A 6,000-nucleotide genomic window follows, 5' to 3' on the forward strand; every position below is an offset into this window, starting at 1 on the left:
GGCCTACTAAAACATCAGCGCACAGCAACATAGTGGCTGAGACTTTACAAGTCAAACTGGGAGGACCTGATGCCATTCACCTTAACGCCAAACATATTGACAGTGTTTATTTTCTCTGCCCCAGACTCAGCTCTCAAATAAACATCTCAGTGGCTGATTTTCAGTGCTCCTCTGAAGAAAAGCCTTAAAGAGTATCTATCTCATTGTTAATAACAAGTATAACCTGCTCTCAGAATAAAACTGCTGGGGGGGAAGAGGCATGTATAAACAAAGGAAGAGATGAATTTCTCTCTTGTAAGCCTTTTTAAAAATTGGTATTTTTTTTCAAGACCCTTTTTGATACAAGCAGAGTCCTTGCTTTGCTTTTACACTTTACACTTTGTGAAGTCCCAGAGGGACCTGAACTAGGTTGGATGGTACTTTGTATATTTTTTAGCGTGTGCACCTTGCCTCTGGGGAAAGCAATTCATTAAATTGCTATTCTGGGTCGATGACATACAGATTTACTTTTCTCTTCATCAAGAAAATCATGGAGCTGCCTAGGAAAAAAAGAAAAAAAATCTGTCTCTTTAATACAATATCTCATGGATGTGTTTAAGACTTTAAATAAGTGGCATGGATGTAGTAATGCAAAATTAGGATAAGGAAAATCCTATCCAAAATCTGAACTCATAGCACAAAGACAACTCCAGAAAGAAAACCTCATTAGCTCATGCTTTGCAACAAGAGCAGCAGGCAATTTAAAGCCTTTTTGAATGGAAACTTTTATAAGATGTTCAGAGAGAGCTTAGTGAATGCAAAAGGATTTCACACTGTTGATTGTTAAACAATGAACATTTGAACAATGAACTTTGTAATGAGTACTAATTTTAATATTTGTCTGCACTCTTTTCTGTATCCAGATTACTTCAGTAGTACCTTTGTACCCTTTCAAACATGTTCATATACCTATGGTAAATAACTAATATAAATTCTGTACACAAACCTTTTGACTGACTATGGAATAGTTGCATAATTGCATGTATAGATTGCAAAAAAAAAAAAAAAAAAAAAAAAAGAAACAGAAAAGTGTCTGAAGTTTGTTGTTAAATCATAGTTTCTATATTCATGATTGTCTTTTATGTCTTTTTGCAGGGACTATTGATGCAGAAGCAAGTCAGAGCACTGAGTGACTGTCACCACGATCATTTGTGCCTTCATATTTTCCCAAGTCTCTCTGGAAATGATACAGTTCTGAAGTACTTTTGAAGGTAATCAGTTCTAAAAGAAATTAATTTAATATAAATTGTATACCTCAGTGTTATTTCTATGTGTTTTGTTAACTGAAAAAAAAAAAAAAATCTATTGTAGAACCAGGATCCCACAATACTAGACATCTGCACTAAGATAATATTTCTTATACTTCCAGGGCTAAGGCTTTGGGAAACAACCAACCACAGAGAGATTTCATAGCAATATGGCATCCTGTAAAACCAGAGTTAAAGTAATTCGGAGATTCTGATTCTACAATTCAGAAATTTTAAAAATAATAGGAAGGAAGGAAGGAAGGAAGGAAGGAAGGAAGGAAGGAAGGAAGGAAGGAAGGAAGGAAGGAAGGAAGGAAGGAAGGAAGGAAGGAAGGAAGGAAGGAAGGAAGGAAGGAAGGAAGGAAGGAAGGAAGGAAGGAAGGAAGGAAGGAAGGAAGCTTTATAAATCTTTGGTCAAAGTCCTTCCCTGGGAAGTTGGATGCACATTTGATGCATTTAGTGTTCTTGCTGATGCAGTACAGAACAACTGCTTTAACCCTTGCATGTGGTGTTTTTTATAACAGATTCCTGACTTCCCTACTTAAGAAGAACATGTTTTTAGGAATGGATTTGTAGCAGGTACTTCTCAGACACCTGAGGAATTCTGCCTTTACTATGCCAGGGACACAATCTGAGAACAGACAAATAGGTAATAGGAGAAATATAAATAAAAATATTCCTGGAAGTGTTCAAGGCCAGGTTGGATCTTGAACCTGATCTTGTGAAAAGTATCCTTTCCCTTGGAAAGGAGGTTAGAATGAGATGTTTAACGGATTCCTTTCAACTTAAAATGTTCTATGATTCTGTGAAACTATTTAATACAAGTTAATTGGACATACTCAAAACTAAGCTCAGAAATATTGGAATAAACTATACACATGCAAGAAGCTGTTTGTTTGGCATACCTGATAGAATTGACAGAATATGATAGGTTAGTGAGGGATAACAGTGAGGCTCAACTAGAAGAAACAGGCTAATAAAGTCTTTTAAAAGTGGTCACAGTGGGTCAAGTTTTTCTTCAGACATTTATTCAAAAAATGTGCATAAATGCAAAAACATATGTGATATAATTAATTTTCACCCCTATTCCTTTTCCCATAAACCCTGCCTTTGTTTTAATGGTTTTCACTTTCTTTTTTTTTTTTTTTTTTTTTTTTTTTTTTTTTTTTTAAATAGAAACACCAATAATACTGGCATTCAGACCCAAATCTTTCAAACTCACTGAGTATTGACATGTTGGTAATTAAGGTCTCAGATCTCCTGTTGTGACTTTTATTAAAGTTAATTCATATCTGTCAGATCCTTGCAGTCTATCAGAATTCTCACTAGGGATACTTGAAGCAGCTTTCTCCCATCCTCATTAATTGTGTGTCATTAATTTGATAATGTATCATGGGCAACTGATAGCCCTAGAGTCTAGTACTTTCAGTTCAGGGCTTCTGTAATTGGCAAGAGCTATTTAAGAGCAAGCACATTCATCTAGACCCCAGGTGAACACATACAGGTCCATGCAGTCATGGCCTACTTTGAGGATTTACTCTGATTTCAGGTGTACAATTTTACTGTGACTGAATTCAGGTATTTTTTGAGGATTACTGCTAAATTTGGCTGGAATTTCCACTCTGACTTGAATATTTTGGAGAAGTTGAGCTAAGATTTCCAAAATGGCAGATGCAATGAAATTGTATAGCTGTGACAATAACACTTTTCAAAACAGTATTAGAAATCTCATCTTTTCACATCCAAATAAGATGTTTTCCAAAATCTCATATTTTTTCCTGCTGCCCAGGAAACAGCCTCTAATTACACTGTTTTAACCTTTCAAAATTTGTCTATCCCTCACATTCAAAGCTGAATGACTGTAATGCCTGCATGCAGCAAAAATAGTTTAAAAAAATTTAGCAGCACAAGAAGAATTTCTTATTTTCAAAAGTCACATATGTATTATTGTTTTTTCCTAGTAAGTCCTGTTATGTAGGAAACTTTGATTTCATAGCTGGGCACAAACTGGACCTGCTTTCAGTGAGACACATTAGAAGACACATGTTAACATCTTCTGCCACTGATAGCACAGAAATATCCTGTGCTGTAATGAGATTAGCATACAACAAACACATCCAACCAAAAAATGAGGATGGCATGGGAAATTACTGCTTAACATACCTACGGAGGTTGCAGAGATCTGCAGATTGCTCGTGACCTTTAAATTCTTATATACAGTGTCTTTTGGATATATTTCACTACATCCTCACTTCCTTTGCTGGGAGGTGAAGAAAGGAGAGAAGAGAATGTATTTCCAAGCATTGTTTGCTTCTGGTGTCTTCAGTGGCAATTTTTTAGGCTGAGATTGAGCCTCAGCCTAAAAGCATGAAAAAACTGACCATGGGCCAGAGTGTAAAGGACCACTGTACTCATTACAGGCAGAAACCAGACTCTATATACACTTCTTATTCCCAGGAAGTAAATAATAATCCCCATCAACAAATTAAAAGTGTGTCTGATGTAAAAACTCCCTGAAGCACAACATCTGTCCCTGCTTTCAATTTTCTCTGTCCTAACACAATCAATGGCAAGTACCTGATAAAGTGTTTGGATCATTTTATTTTATTTTATTTTTGAAGGAAACTGTGGCACTGGCAGGGATATTCACTTTAAAGTTAATTAGGGATTTGGAGTGTCCTTTTGATTCTTGAAAAGCTCTACTCACCAGCAACTTCCCACTGTTTTCCCTAAGGCCACTCGGAAAACAATTTTACTGGTTTTCTACCCACTAGTTCTACAGTTTCTCACTGTGGACATCATTAATTTTCAATTCCTCTGATGCCAATGTGAATCAGTCTTTAGCTGAAAGATTTTTGAACCTGGCTGTAAATGAAGGGGCTGATTCTACCCAAGGTGATATACATTTTCTTAAGTAATTCTTATTTGCTTTCAAATCCTGCTCTAAGGCATCAGTATACGATGACATATATCTACCCTTCTTCCAAATAATAACTAAAGATATAGTGCATGAGTGGGGAATGGGTGAGGAGGCCTGCAAGGTGGAGTCATCATCCTTCCCAGGGACTTCTACAGAAGGACCCACACCTCCACTGTGTGAGCAGTGAGATCCCACCACTTCCACTACCCAAGGAACAATGTAGCCACAAGTCTTAGGCACGGTTGCTTTCCCCAGGCATATATGCAGCACTCTGCTAGGACAAGACCCAAAGACAGCTTTCATTTGGCAGCTTTCACCCTTCCAGTGTTTCACGCGATTAACATTTCATTTGTGTCTCCCTGCCCATGTCTAGAGCTGGACTCCACCACACAGCATAAAGAGGTTGTGTTGCAGCCTTCCATCCTTATCCCACGGAGGTTCCCCATCTCACCAGAAACAGTCTTCTTCACTTTCACATTTATTATTCTGTTTGTTTTATGTTTGTTCCTTTTTTTTTTTTGCCTTTCTTTTGGAACAGAATATTTCACAGAAAATCAGCCACCATTTCTAGTGTTGTTATTAAAATAATAAAATAAAAAAATCACAACTTTTGTGCAAGATTTGGTATTCAGGGATTCAAATAGAAGCAATTTATTTCGAATTGATGTAAAACCACAGTATCACAGATCATAGAACGGTTTGGGTTGGAAAGGACCTTAAATATCATCCATTTCTAACCCCCCTACCATAGGCAAGGACACCTCCCGCCAGACCATGTTGCTCAAAGCCCCATCCAACCTGGCCTTGAACAACTCCAAGAATGGGGTATCGACAGCTTCTCTGAGCAACCTGTTCCAGTACCTCACCACTCTCATGGTAAAGAACTTCTTCTTTATATCCAATCTAAACCCACCCATCTTCAGGTTAAAAACATTACCCTTGTCCTTGGCAATTATTATTAACATAATTGGAAATAGTTTCATTGCAGATGGAAAAACACACCGTATTTTTTCATGTTTTCTTTTTTCAGGGGTTCATACATTTTCATGAAGTTTCATGTATTTCATGTGCTTTCAGGTTTTTGTGTTTGTTTTCTCTGCTTCTGCAGCAAGGAGATGCATTTGTTTAATAAAGAACAACGCTACATGTCCTGATTGCCTGAAATGAAGACTGGTTCATATTGTATGGCTGTAAAACTAGCTATTGAACACATGCACCAGCTACTTTTTCACTGAAGTGTTTAATTTTCATTTAAAGATCAATAATAGGACTTCCAAATGGAAATGCTGACAGATTCCTGACTGCACAGTTTCTGGCCAAGCATCTTTTTCATATCGTGTCTTAAAACAAAATGGATCACAATTTTTACGCATTGAAAGGCTAATTCTTGTTCTCATTTAGAGGGTTTGTTTTGGCCAGCACATGGGCCTTTATAAGCACTGCAAAATCACACTGTGACTATAACTTCCACTGTGACAAGAGGAGGCCTTACTCCGGAGAGTGCAGACCCAGCTTTGTTCTACCATACCCAGCTGAGGAGCCAGCATTGAGGGCAATGGATGTTGTTTAAATTTTGAGAGGACACTAAATTAATTTCTGATTTGTTAGACCCCCTAAGCTGAGTGTTGTTTTTAAAAGAAGGAGTCTGGGACTTTATTATGAACAATGTATTATACTCTGGAGCAATTACACTATACAGCTATTCTATTTTGCATTTCATGTGAGACTCTGGAAACAGCAAGTGAACTACATCATGTAACAACAAGAACTGAGGTTATAACAGACTTATCCCAT

At 37.2% G+C, this 6,000-nt stretch overlaps 1 long non-coding RNA gene across 2 annotated transcripts in view; it reads left to right on the plus strand.

The window, feature by feature from the left end:
• Positions 1-6,000, plus strand: part of LOC311435986 — a 68,356-nt gene that overhangs the window by 50,331 nt on the left and 12,025 nt on the right. The window contains exons 2-3 of one of the 2 annotated variants that reach the window (XR_014692518.1): positions 1,135-1,250; positions 4,958-5,082. This is a non-coding gene — a long non-coding RNA (uncharacterized lncRNA). The remainder of the gene's footprint in view (positions 1-1,134; positions 1,251-4,957; positions 5,083-6,000) is intronic. The other variant, XR_014692519.1, reaches the window with a different exon arrangement.

This window comes from Aythya ferina (assembly GCF_964211825.1).
Source record: "Aythya ferina genome assembly, chromosome: 4".
Lineage (NCBI taxonomy): Eukaryota > Metazoa > Chordata > Aves > Anseriformes > Anatidae > Aythya > Aythya ferina.